A 14301-nucleotide genomic window follows, 5' to 3' on the forward strand; every position below is an offset into this window, starting at 1 on the left:
CGAGGAATCCCCGAAATAGACTTCAGGGGCAGGGCTTGGCACCCCATCAGATTCCATCGGAAAACATTCATAAAGGTCAACAGACAGACCTGGAACTATGTGTAGGCTTCTGTTTTTTCATGTCTATATAAGATAGGAACGATAAACAATCCCAGGCAGAAAACGGGACCGGCAGTGGTGGGGGAACATGGCAAATGGGGAGGTGGGGGAAAAGATAGAGGGGAGCCAACAAATCCAGGGACAAGGGAACAAGTGATCTAAAATCGATGACGACGAGGGGCTAGAATGCCTGGAGGATCTTGATCAAGTACAATGTAGTCTAAAGGAATTACTGAAAGCCGAATGAAGATCAAACACAATGGTGGGACAAGAGGAAAGTAAAAGGAAACACAGGAAAGAACTAGGAGACAAAGGACATTTGTAGAGGTATGTACATATGTAAATATATTTATATACGATAGGGACATAGATCTCTGTACATATGTTATATATAAAGTACTCAGGTAGCAGAAGGACAGTGGGCCTCTACTCAAGTACTCCCTCAATGCAAGAACATTTTTTTCTACTAAACTGGTGTTCTGTGATGCTCACTTCCCAACATGATCGCTGAAGACAAAGCGGGTGCATAAATCAAATGTGGTGAAGAAAGCTGATGGTGCCAGGCTATCAAAAGATAGAGCATCTGGGGTCTTAAAGGCTTGAAGTTAAGCAGTCAGCCTTTTAGTTGGGAAGCAACAAAGCCCACATAGAAGAAGCACACCACCCTGTGTGATCATGAGGTGTCGATGGGATCATGGGATCGGGTATCAGGCCTCAAAGACCCAGAACAAAAAAATCATATCAATGCAAACGAGGGGGGTGGGGAGTGGAGTGGAGACCCAAAGCCCATCTGTAGCCAATTGGACATCCCCTCACAAGGGTCACAAGGAAGGAATGAGTCAGCCAGGGTGCAGTATAGCACTGACAAAACATGCGACATTCCTCGAGTTCTTTAACGCGCACACACACACACACACACAATTTCTCACATACACGCTACCAGGGGCACAGGGGCCTTCCTTGTCCATAGGTGCCTCCATTGGCATTGTGAAGGAGAGAACGGACTAAAAGAGCAAGGCGGAGCGGAGGTGAGTGGGGCACTGGGAGGTGTGGTGATAAGGAGTAACAGAAACTCTCACTGCCAGCGATTTCTAAATCAGCGACCTTGCAGGGCAGACTAGCGGCCCCTGTGCGTGTCTGAGACTGCAACTCTATGAGAGCAGAAAGCCCCATCTTCCTCCTGCCTCCGGAGGCTCCCGCCGACCCGTAACACACTACACTACCAGGGCTCCTGATGAGGAGTGAGAGGCAAGGAAAGGAGAAGGGGAACCGTGAGGCGGTGAGGCAGTGAGGAGGTGAAAGCCCTGGGCTGGCTGAGTGGGCAGGACTAGGAAAGGGACAAGGCTGTCCTCAACTCAGGCCACCCATGCTGTCTCTGGTCCCATCCCTGTAGAGCTCTGCCAAGACCCATTCACTGCTGATGCACCAGGCATGGCTGGTGCTTGGGTTTCCTGAAGAACAAAGCAGATGAGTATCCCTGTTAGGATCAAACGAGAGTCCGTGGGGGGGGTGGGGGGGAGGGTCGGCAAGCAGTAAGCATGAAGCACACAAACAAATACCCTGCATAGGAGGGCAGAAGGTGGTGGGTCTGTGCCAGGGAAATCAAGGAAGCCAGAGCTGGATCAGCAAGGTGGGAGAACCTGCCGCCATAAATGCACTGAGGTAAGAAGGCGCTCAGGAGGGGTTTGCAGGGCTTCGAGAGTGCCAGGTACCCAGAGAGGGAGCGGAAGAGGGATAATGCCCTTAGTGATGAACTTCATGCTGTAACCAAAAGGCCTGGGACTCCCTGCCCTCCTCAGCTGACACTACTAAGACACCAAGCCCACATCCATCTGTCCCCAGGCTAGTCCTGCAACAGCACCGATTCCAGCACAACTTGTCAAATTAACAGTGCCGTGGTCAAAATACCAGTAGGGTAATAACATAATCATACCCTCATCTTCCTTTCCAACACACACCCGAACCACATACCTCAGCTCCCCATCTGTCTGTATATTTATGGGTCTCCACCCACCTCCCAAATGTTCTAAAACCTGGGCCAGAGAACTCCATCCAAGACAGACAGCCATGGGGTTTTGTTTAGCCCAGATGTAGATCCCTCAGGGGGCTCTGGCCAGACTCCAGAACCTGGCAGATAGTCACGCAAAACCGGAGCTCATAAAAAGCATTGGAAATCTGTGTTGGAATTGAACAGAAAGCCAGGTGATGGGGTGCTGGTAAAGGCCGGGTCATGAGACAACAAAGACACCCCCCTTCCCACCGGGGGCTTGCAGTTCTCCTTCCCCAAGTCCTGCCTGCACATGCTGCCGCACCCCCAAACTGCAACTGCCAACGCCAAGGCTGCGTGGCAGCGCGACTATCCTCACCGCCATGGAGAGTCTGGCAAGAATTCTTTGGAAAATGGTTTGGCAGTTACAACCATACCCTCATCGTAACATAAAGCCAAACCCACCACCATCGAGTCAACAGGGACTTATAGTGTCCCTCTACAGGTTTCTGAGACTGTAAACGTTGACAGTCACAGATAGCTTCGCCTTTCTCCTGCAGAATAGCTGGTGGGCTTGAACCACTGACCTTGTGGTTAGCAGGGCACTGCTTTTCCAACAGCACCGCCACCACTGAGTATCTATCTGAGCATAATAAAAATGTGTGTCCTCACAGAGGCCTGTAAGCAAATGCTCCTGAAAGCATTGTTCAAAGCAGGCAAAAAGTCTAAATGCCCATGACCCAATGAATGGATAAACAAAATATAGCATCTATGAGTATCTTGTTGTGGGGTGCTGCTGAGTTGGTCCGGACTCACAGCAACCCTGTGAACGAAACCAATGAATAGTTTTATTTGGACCCATCGCTACAGCCAGTGGGTCGATCCATCTCCTCGGCAGACTTCCTCTATGTCACTGGCCTTCCAACAATATAATTGGGGGGGGGGGGGAATGTTAGGAACAAAAATAATAATAATAATATAATTTATAGGACCTGACCATAACAAACACATGCTACAATAAGGAACTTCAAAAATATTATGTTAAGTGAAAGAAGCCAAACACAATGGATACGTAGTAGGTGACCTTGCTTATGTGTAGTTTCTCTACAAAGCAAAATCAAAATCAGAAAGACAGTCAGTGTTGCCAAAAGCTGGGGTGAGGAGATAGGAGATAGGCTTCCCGACAAGCCGACATGAGGAAATACTTTGAGGTGGTTACAGTGTTCTAAAACGGAATTGCAGTGTTGGCTGCACAATTATCTAAGTTACTTAAACCAATGAACTATACGCTGAAATGAGTCAACTGCATGGTACATAAATGAAACCTCAGAAATTCTACACAAAAGTCAAAAGGCTATCCACTCATCAACAAGGAATGAGGACCTTAGTCACAGGAAGTTTGGGCTGTGTGGTAGCTACATAATTTCTTGTCAAGTAGACTATAGGGGTGGATCTAGCCTGTCAATCAGGGCACCGCCTAATTGATGCCTCCTGGTGGGCATGGCCTTCTCCTGAGGATTCTGGGAGTTTTCCTCTCTTCCTCCTTGGAGGCAGCACACGCTCTCTCTGCTTTACGTCCCTGTGGACAAACCACATGGAGCTATGCTGATGACAGTCAGAGCCCTAAAGCTGGAAAAGCCAGGTGGAGACCCCCACACCAGTGTTGAGATGCTTCCTCCACCACTGGATCCACAAGACTTTCCACCGCCTGGCCTGTGAGCTTCCTGCATTTGGCATCATTGCATGTGTTGCACGAGTCTGAAGAGTAATTTAAAGACTGGTATCAGACATATGGGCTAATATCAGTCTTATGGACTAGATCTGGACTGGACTGGGATGTTTTCTTAATATACAATTACTCTTTGATATAAAGCTCTCTCTTACACACACCTCTGTGTCCCTGGATCTGTTTCTCTAGTCAACCCGGACTAACACAGGCTGTAATACAAGACGATGTATCTCTAAGAGGTAAGAATTCCATAGAAAGAATTCTGGCAGTGTTGCCTTCTACTTTGAACATGCTCCTTTATAGTGATGTACAAACAGTACAAGTACGATAATACAAAGCAGAGCAGTACCAGACTACCCAAGCCTGCAGGCCTCGTGACTTTGTGCACGCTATTAGTTCTGCCTGAAATCCCTAAACCTCTTGTCAACCTGGCAAATTCCTTCCTATCCTTCAAGTGCCACCTAAACTCCAACACCTTCTTCGAACATCCCACTGCACCTTGTACGCCACCTACTTCTAGCAACGGCAACGAGCACACCAGATGGCGATTACATGTTTGCACATCTGTCTCTCTACTGAAACCATGTTTCTCTAATGGGAAATCATGGGTGTATTGCTGCCGGGCCCACAGTATGTCTCCTCATTCAGAGTCCCAGCCACTACTGCATTTTAAAGTCGTGATGCATTTTGAAGTCACAAAGGGGCAAACGATCACCGTTTTAAAGTGTCTCCCCCTAAAAAGAAACCGACGGCAGTGCAGACCTACTAAGCAGATGCCTCCTTTGGAGCTGGCACTCGGCAAGATCATGGTCTTGTGCAGTTCCCACACAGAATTCCCAAGGGGGCAGGGGTAGATTAAGTCATCAGAGGCCAGTTGAGCTGAACTTAAAAACCTTGGCCGACATGAACCAATGAAATATTTGTCCTCTCAACGGGTACTTTCTGTTTAAGCAAATCATCGTCTGTCACATTACATTAACACAGGTACGTTGGGCTTCAATGGTTTGGAGCGTTTATATTTTATTGCAAACTGGCTTTACTATATAATTATAAAAGAGATGTAAACATAAGGTAATTATCCCTAGTTACATGCTTGTGTGCGCCGAAGTAATATTGTGACAAAAACAATGTAAGTCAACATTGAGGAGTCTAGAAGTGGTTTTTTTTTCATCGAAAAGAACCATGAATTACTCAATTTAGAAAGTAAACATCTTTTCTTTACAGTTTAAATGTATGGCACCTAACAAACATGAACAAAATACGGTTAAATAAAAGTGCATTATTTGACGAGTCCAAAATGGTAACACTAAACTGCTACTAGCTCCTGGACTATGGCGCCTCTCAAAGGTATAACCCTAACCAGCAATCCTTGTGGAAGGAGGTGGAAGAAGAGCAGGAAAGCAGGCATTCCAAGAGAGGGATCGGTTTCAGTCTTTTATCTTAAGAGATTCTTTTTTCAATTTAAAAACTATTTCCGGGATTTATCTTCCAGTACATCTTTTTACTTCCAAAGTGAATCCCATCCCTCCTTCCTGAATGGAAACATTAGCCGAAAGGAAAATTAATAAAGAAATATGAGGGTAGGGGGCTGTCCTCAGTTCATTCACTCAGTAGCTAGTCACCGGGCCTGGGAACATGCCACATACTGAGGACACGGGGAGGCTGGGCGCAGCCCCGCGAGGAAGACAAACCACAAGTAAGATGAAGAGAGAGTCAGAGTCTGAGCAGTTCCATTTACTATTCACCATCGCGTCTATAAATTTCACAGGGAAAAAACCACAGTGCTTACGAAACAAACGGGTGTTCTGTTGCACCTGCTTCTCACGGAAGTATGGGCTAACATGCCAGCAACTATTTCACGCGTATAAAAAGTGTGATGGTCACTTTTACGTGGCAACCAGACTAGACTACAGTGCGACTGATTCAGACACACCCTAAAGGAGGCTTTACTGTGAAGGTGTTCTTGCAGATGTGACTAAAGTCCACAGTAAAAAAACAAAACAAACAAAAAACCGCCAACTTACTGCCCTCAAGTCCATTCTGATTCTAACCAACCCTGTAAGAACAAGTAGAACTGCCCTTGAGAATTTCCAAGACTGTAACTCTTTCTTTCTAGGAATAGAAAGCCTCATCTTTCTCCCTTGGAGCTGGCTGGTGGTTTCAAACTGCTGACCTTGTGGTTAGCAGTCCAATTTGTAGTCTTCTCCATCGGATAATCTAATTGGTTGCAAGGACTAAAGAGCAGAGATGTTTTCAGGAAGACAAACTCCCGGTGAGCTGCCTGTTGCACGTGAGCTCGGAACACTTGCCCAGGTAAAACATGGCTAAAAGCTTACGGAGTAAGTGGAAAAGGAAAATGCGTGCTGAAAAGAGAAAAAAGAATGCCCCAAAGGAGCTCAACAGACTTAAAAACATCCTCAAAGTAGACGGTGATGCTTTAATGAAAGATGTTCAAGAGATAGCAACTGTTGTAGGGCCCAGACGTTGCCAAGAGAAAATGCAGTGTGAGGTCAATGAAGAAAAAGGTGAAGGTGACATGACCATGGAGACTGAGATTAAGAGGAATAAGAAGAGCCTTCTAGACCAGCACGGACAGTACCCAGTGTGGATGAACCCGAGACACAGAAAAAAGCTGAAGGCAGAGCGAGAAAAGAAGAAGGGGAAAAACAAAGCCAAAGCGGGGAAGGCCGCGAGAGGCTTAGCCTGGCAGACTCAGAGACGTCACTGGAACGGGGCGGGGGCAGGGGATTGATGAAATCCTGAGTGGATTTCACTTTGACCCGCTGGCGATGATGTATTTTTCCCCGAGTCTCTTCCTTCGATTCGAACCTCGTAGAACTCAAGTTCATGTGGAGCACCCAGTTTCTTTGTCTAAAGAGAGCTGTATGTACTGGTGTTTCCATCAGAGGGGCTGTATTATCCGGGTGTTTTCAGATGTCAGAGTCTGTCCAGTATGAACTCACTGTGATTGTCTGTGCAACTTCATCATTGTCAGTAAGTGCCAGACGTACTGGCAAATTTAAGATCATCGGGCTTTGCCGCAGCTTTGAAGCAGCAGTAATTATAAAAGATGGATCTTATGGGCACTGCTTTTTTGGACTTTAAATTTTGTTCATTGCGGAATAAAGACTATTTGTGTATAGCTCTTAAAGTTTGACTTTTATCTTTAATAAATCCATAGTAGTTTTCCTGTGAAAAAAAAAGACAAACTCCCAGCTGTGGCCTGCGGCTTCCTTTGTACTGAGAGCTCCAGCCGGTGCTTCCTGGTGGCCCTGCATAAAGTTCCGGACTCGCCCGACCAGTCCCTAAAACTACAGTCCAATGCAATAAACCTTTCCATGTCTATCTATTACTGATTCCGGTTTTGACTGAGCCCAGTACACAAGGGTTGGGGAAATTGGTAAGTATAATGCAGGTAGTAATTAGTAAATATTCTTTAGATAGGTTCTTATTGCTTAAAAAAGAAAATACATTGGAGAAGTCTGCTGCAGTGGCTCTCAACCTTCTTAATCCAGGTCTCATGTGGTGCTGACCCCCCAACCATAACATTATATCCGCTGCTACTTCATCACTGTCATTCTGCTACTGTTATGAACTGGGAAGGGTCATCCAACTCCAGGAGGGGTCACGACCCACAGGTTGAGAACTGCTGCGTTAAAGAGTATTGAAAAGCAAGATTATTACTTTGAGAACTATGGGGTACCTGACCCAATCCATGATGTAGCTTCAATTCCCTCGTCTCTACGTGAAAGTTGGACAATGAAAAAGTAAGACTGATGAAGAATCGATGCATCTGAATTACAGTACCAGTAACTAGAAAATACTGAAAGTACCACAGTCTGCCAAAAGGACAAACAAATCTGTCTGGGAGCCAGAATTCTCCTTAGAAACAAGGAAGGCAAGACTTTATCTCACTTACTTTGGGCATGTTGTCAGGGGCGACCAGTCCCTGGAGAAGGACATCATGCTTGGTAGAGTGGAGGGGCGGTGACAAAGAGGACAGCCCTCACTGAGATGGAGTAACACGGTGACTGCAGCAGAACTCAAGCACAGCAGTGGTGGTGGGACTGGCGCAGGACTGGGTAGTATGTCCTCCCTTTGTTCACAGGGTGGCTATGAGTCGGAACTGTCTCAACGCCACTTAACAACAACAAAGAGAATACCAAAAAAAGGAAGGCTAGAACAAGCCTGGTCGTGTTGCGGTATAATCACAGGCATCGCTAGAAACTCCGTTTGGAACAAATGTCTGCATGTGTTTATAGGTGTGTAAACACACACCTACATATTTATATCTATAGCTAGACATGGAAACAACCACAGATGGTGTCTGCCAAGTATGCGCATTTTCTCCTAGATCCGTCTGTGTGAAGACCCTAAGAGCACTGACACTCAGATAGCAATAAGCTCACCTAACATCTAGATTTTGGTTTCTAAGTATCATTTTCTAAAACGCAGCAGCCAAAGCTCCTTTAAAAAGTGTTGACGCAACAAAAACAGAAAGAAAAGTGTTGATGCCAGAATAAAGCCAAAAATGCAAAATGAGTCTAAAACAGCAGAAATGAAGGATGTGTTTAAGAAAAGGGTCTAAACCAAACCCACTGCCATTGTGTTGACTCAAAGCAACCAGAGAGAGGGCTTCCAAGATGGCCAATTTTTAGGGACCAGTCTCGTCTTTATCCCCCAAAGCAGGTGGTACGGTGAACTGGCAGCCTTAAGGTTAGCAGCCCAAGGCCTGTCCACACACAATCACGAAGCCTCCAAAAAGGTAAGGCAGGTCAAGAACTACATCCGTCAGGCTAAAGATGCTCACAACGGTCAGAGCTGGATGAAATGTTAGCAGGAAATAACTAACAGTTGTGGGCCATAGCCTGTGCACAGAATAAAACAGACCTCTAGCCCTCATGTTAACATAAATAATTGTCTAAAGATCTAAATGGAGAATGGACAGTTCTTTCTTCCAAAATTCCAATCCATAAATGCAAAAGGGGTGACAGAAATACAAGATCACCATTCAGCTAACAAGCAAAATCCACCGGCAGATGATTAAAAACAGTAAGAAAATGTTAAAGGAAAACCATACTAAGTCTCAACATCTCCTCCAAGATATTTATAAATTATTAAGGGAAGATGATCAACTTTTCAGAGTAAAAATTCCACAAGCATCACCTTAACCAAGTTATCAAGGAGAGACACTAAATAATCACATTACCCACCCCCATGGGATGCATGAAGGAGGATATATTACTTCTGTAGCATTTTTGGCAAAAAAGCAAAGCTTCTATCTAGTCAATGAGAACACATCAGATCAACCCAAGTTGAGAGGCAGGCTACAAAATAGGAAAGTACTCCCCTCACTTACCAAAGGGCTGGCGGTTTGAATTCACCCTGCGATGTCTGAGAAGAGAAACGTAATAGCTCACTTACAATCGGTCCCAGATACTGGGAGCCCTAGGGACACAGTTAGTTCCACTCTGGACCACAACTGGCTTGTTTTCATCCATCCAGAGAATGCATCACGGTCATAAAGATGGAAGAGCAGACCGACAAGGCTGACGAGATAGGACAACCAATGCCAGGGGAGTCCTGGCTGGATCCCAGAATAGATGGAGGTGGGACTTCGGAGGACAATCACTGACGGCACGCACACCTGACACAGCGCCCCTTCGCTCTGACCGTTGTCAGGTTGCTGTCTGGTGCTGCCGGGTCCTTTCCGGTGAATAAAGACCGTGCACAACAGAAGGAACCGCTGCCCGCCACCCTCACAATTGTCCTCCGGGACTGGTCTCTCGTAGCAACGTGTCCAAAGTGTATGAGACGAGGTCTGGCCACCCTTGCCTCTGGGGAGCACGGCGGCTGTGTGCTTCCGAGAGAGATGTGTTTGCGCTCACCGGCTTGGGGACAAAGTCCCCGAAAACTTTGCTAGCAACATTAGCATTTGCATGTCCCATGGCCCAACTTTGCCCTACAGATTCATAAATGGGCAATGGTGTTGTGGTTTGCTTCCTTCAAAGACAACTTGAGCTTGTCTTAAATTTAAAGGATGAGCAAGAAGTGGAGAGGCAAGCTGAGACCAGTGTCTGTATGTGGAGCTCTGCTCGTGAGCCAACGGCTACCGCATACTATCCAAGGCTACTCTGGAGCGACGGGCGAGTTCACACCACGGTAAATGACAGACCACTGCTCATTAAGACCTCCAGAACAGGAGAGGATTGGAGTTATGCTAACATTCGGTATAGCTGATGCATCTTCCCTTGGCTTAATTTAAGCTGTGCCTTTGTGCCATGCCGCAGAGCATTGTCCTTCCATTGAAGGACTTTAAATTCAAGAAACAAATAATCTCCTAAAGCCGGTAACGCAAATTCCACTTCACAAAAACCTTAACATATAAAAGAAGAAACAGGTAATATATGGTCTAAACGGTCCTTTACGTGACAGCCAGCCCTGCCTGCCGGGCCTCTACATACTTTCCTGAAGCCAGCAACACTGAAGGATTTTGCCCTAACAGCATCTATTCCTACATTTAGTTTCCCCTGATCTTTACAAACAGTAGACAAGGTAATGTTTGAGAAACACTTAAAATTGATTAAAGTTATACTTTACCTTAACCAATCCAAGCCCAACTTACTGCCATCAAATCAACGCTGACTCAAACAACCCCTTGCGGGTTTCCAAGGCTAACTGTTTACGGGAGTAGAAAGCCCAGTCTTTCTCCCGCAGAGCTCCTGGTAGCTTTGAACTGCCGACCATATGGTTCACACCTCAACTCGTAACCACTACACCACCAGGGTTCCTTTACCTTATCCCAGGGAATCTGAAATTCCAAAGGTAAAAGTTCAGTGCTCAACCTCATGGTTCAACCCGTTACACCAGCCTTTTGAAGCCCAACCAGATATTTGGTGACTTCAATAACCTCCACTGGGTCCATGGATGAATTTAACGGCACCTCTCCCCATCCATACCTATATAGGGTCCAATCAATCACAGAGCCACCCTTGGCTGCTCCCTTATCTATGCCACACACTCAATACACAGGCAAATCCTGTCCATGCTGCCTTCCCATGCTGTTGTCCAGATTGAAAGCACTTCCCACCATCCCTGCCATGGTCACACCCAGCCCAGGCAAACACTATGGATCAGGCACCATGGCAGCAGCCTAACTAGCCTGATTCCTCTTCATACCTGACACCCAAAGTCATTTCTCTGTACTGTAGCAGAGTGATGCTTTTCGGATGTAAGCCTAACTCCTGTTCACAACTGTCTTACCATCTCACTCAAAGCTAAGGCTAAAAGTCTCACCCCACCTACAAGGTCAGACATGATCCCCTGCCCCCTTCAGCCCTGCTCTCCTCGTTCACCAGTCATACTGGCTCCCTTGCAGCCCTGCCCCTGTGCCAAGCCCACTCCTGCTTCAGCACTTGTGTTTTCCTATCTGCCCAGCTGCTCCTCCCCAAGGCACACTCCTTTAGTCTGTTTCAAAACGTCCTTACAGAGAGGCGTCCCCTGATCACTCTTCCTGACATCCCTCACCCGCTCTCCCCTTAAACCCACCTGATTATCTTGCAGACACATGGCCCTCTACCTGGAGCTATACAAGTGTGTGTGCGCAGCTGTGCACACTTTCTCCACACCAGAACGTGGGGGGGGCTCGGTTTGGGTCACTGGGTAATCCCATTACTAAGAACTCTCTCTAGCGCATGGAAGTTCTCACTATTTGCTAGATGAATAAATGAATGTGCATTAAATGCTACAGATTCCAGTTTGAACAAAGTGCTATACAGAAACTAAGGCTGAAGACTTCTGAGAAAGCAATCTTGCCGGGATAAAAGTTCAGTCACTGTGTTTCTTGAAAGGCCTGTTTATGCTTCTTTGTGGCTGAAATGTAAATTGGGACCATCCTTTTGGAAAGCAGTGTATTGGTAGGAAAGAAAAGCCATAAAAATGCTCGTGCCCTTTTTTTTCAGCAATTCCTTTTCTGGAAATGTGTTTTAAATAATGTTTCCTAAATGCTAAAGATGTTTTCTACACAAAGATGTTCTTTGAAGCATTATCAGTAACTGGAAATAAACCCAAATACCCCCCAAAATAGGGAATTAAGCTAAGAAAAAAGCAAACAACAAATAAAACACCCACCCGATGGACCATTTGGCAATTCAATCATTCAAAGTCATTTTGAAAACCTTTCTTTGAGCCAGACATGATGCTAGGAATGCATTTGAAATGATGGGTTTTAGTGCTCACTTCAGCAGTGGGTGCACTAACGTGGGAAGAAGAAGAAATTACCCCTGCACAAGGATGACACAAAAGAAGTTTGTCTTTTACTAAAAATGTCCGATAATGTTGAGAAGGCATGATACTGCGATGTTGCAGGGCAAGAGGCCTCAAATAACTGCAGGGAAACAAACTACAAAAGTCAAAGTACACTCACAGAAAAGAGACTGACGTGCAAAGAAATACACCCAAATATTAAAATAGCCCTCCTGAGCTGGTGAAGCCCTGGACAATACGAGTTGCCCTACTTTGCCACAGTTTCTGAGCATTCTTTAGTAAACATGTACATTCCATTGCACACCGGATAAAACTGTCATTTCTTTTCAAACTCTCACTGTTGATACCAACTTCCTCTAGATCACATCTGACTAATTCCTCCATTTTGGTTGGCCCAAATTTATTTCAAACCGGTAACATTACTGAGCCGGGCATTCAGTTGGGTAATATTTATTTGAAGGGTTTGGACATTCTCTGTTTCTGCTATCACTACATTTGGAGAGGTTGACAAGACCGTCTTGAAGAGGTATGATCATTTCACCGAGCGCTGGGCTGGTACGGTGCGTAAACATTTCATGTAAAACTGACGCCTCGCTTATCAACTACTTCTTCACACGCGATGTCTCATGTACTGAAATAGTAAAAAAGAATCTATTTTGTGATGCACAGTGAACATCTAGCCGTAAGGCAACAATAATGCTGCCATGATGGTTACGACTGTGCACCAACAGGATGGGACCATCATTCTCAGGGACTCGGCAGTTTCACAATGAGGTAATCTGGCAGTTGTGTAATGATACAATGTAGCAGTTATGTAATAATGTAATCATTTTCCATCCTGTGACCTGATATAGTCATCCTCCGTTTTTTTGCACATAATGTCAATTTTTGCATAACCACCTGGTCTTAACAAGCTAACCATGTCAGTAAGTAAGGAGTGCAAAATGCTACCGCAGATGCGACGTGGATGACGGCCTCATCCAACTTTACAAGGTGGGCGGGGAACATTTTTTATCAGGATGAACCCAGAGCTGAGTCCTATCGAATGGAGGACAGAACTACCTCCACTCTATAACCATTTCACCACATAGTATCAGCCATCCCTCCCTTAGTACCTCAACTCTGCTGGGCAGTTACAAATATTACGGCTAGAGGCCACATTAAATAATTCACTGTACCACAATATAAAATAAAATCTAAAAATATAAAAATACATTGGCATAGTATCATTGTTGCTTTCAGTAATTTGAAAATAGATTCATTCACCCAACAAGAATATATATAAGTGGGTCTCATTTAAAACACCAGTTTTAAATTCTTTTAACTGGGTATGTAACTAGAACTTGGAGGAGCACATTTGTCTGGGCTTATTAGTGTTTTAGGGGAAGGAAAAGATGTTCACAGAAAAGATGATATATCCGTTCTGTAAAATGATCCATTTTTCAGGTACCAGCACACTCCCCTGAGGCACAGCCCTGAATTACGCACACTGATCTAGACAAATTCTACAGGACATTTCCATTTCACTCAGACATGTGCCATGGAAGGTCAAGCACCAGACAGGGCCATTTCCAGACAATTAATCATTCGTTACTGAGGGAAGCCAATTTACGCTGAAATGAAATACCTACCCGATGACAACCTTCGAATCCTAAAATCTCACCTCATAGAGAAATGAGTCTGCGCCAACCTTCTCAAAGGGGTCCCGATTTTGTCAGCCAGAAAGGGGCACTACTGCACGGGAGTCGGGGTGACAGGGTTATGACCAGGACTTCCCAGGTTTTCTGTTTCTCACCTGGGCTCGTGGAGTCCCACTGGTGACCGGGGTCACGTTTTTAAAAGTTACGTTTCCTTAAAATTGTTTACAGCCGAGAAGAGCCCCCACCACCAAGGCACGTTGAAGCAAAGGGCAGTAAACTAGACAACAAATAGATAAAATGAGCAAACATGAGTTGAAGATTTAACAACCTGAACCAGAACTCAAAGGTGCCCAAAGAAGAGTTAAGGACAGGAGAGATACGGAATGAAAAGAGGGGTCCAGTGACTCGGTTCATCGTCAAACAAACTTTAGGAGCTCTAGACATGAGAACAAAGGAACCCTGGTAGACCCAACGCTAAGCACCCGGCTGCTGACGTAAAGGCTGGTGGTTCAAACCTACCCGGCACCGCATGGCAGAAAGCCAATTAAAGCCTGGGAGGCAGTTCTCCTTCACACAAATGG

The 14301-nt window shown here is 45.6% G+C and overlaps 1 protein-coding gene and 1 pseudogene across 1 annotated transcript in view; one reads left to right on the forward strand and one right to left on the reverse strand.

The window, feature by feature from the left end:
- Nucleotides 1-14301, reverse strand: part of PELI2 (pellino E3 ubiquitin protein ligase family member 2) — a 181639-nt gene that overhangs the window by 137667 nt on the left and 29671 nt on the right. The gene's annotated exons all lie outside the window — the stretch shown is intronic.
- Nucleotides 6094-6612, forward strand: LOC142425496 (protein LLP homolog pseudogene; annotated as a pseudogene).

Source organism: Tenrec ecaudatus, chromosome 14, assembly GCF_050624435.1.
Source record: "Tenrec ecaudatus isolate mTenEca1 chromosome 14, mTenEca1.hap1, whole genome shotgun sequence".
Classification (NCBI taxonomy): domain Eukaryota; kingdom Metazoa; phylum Chordata; class Mammalia; order Afrosoricida; family Tenrecidae; genus Tenrec; species Tenrec ecaudatus.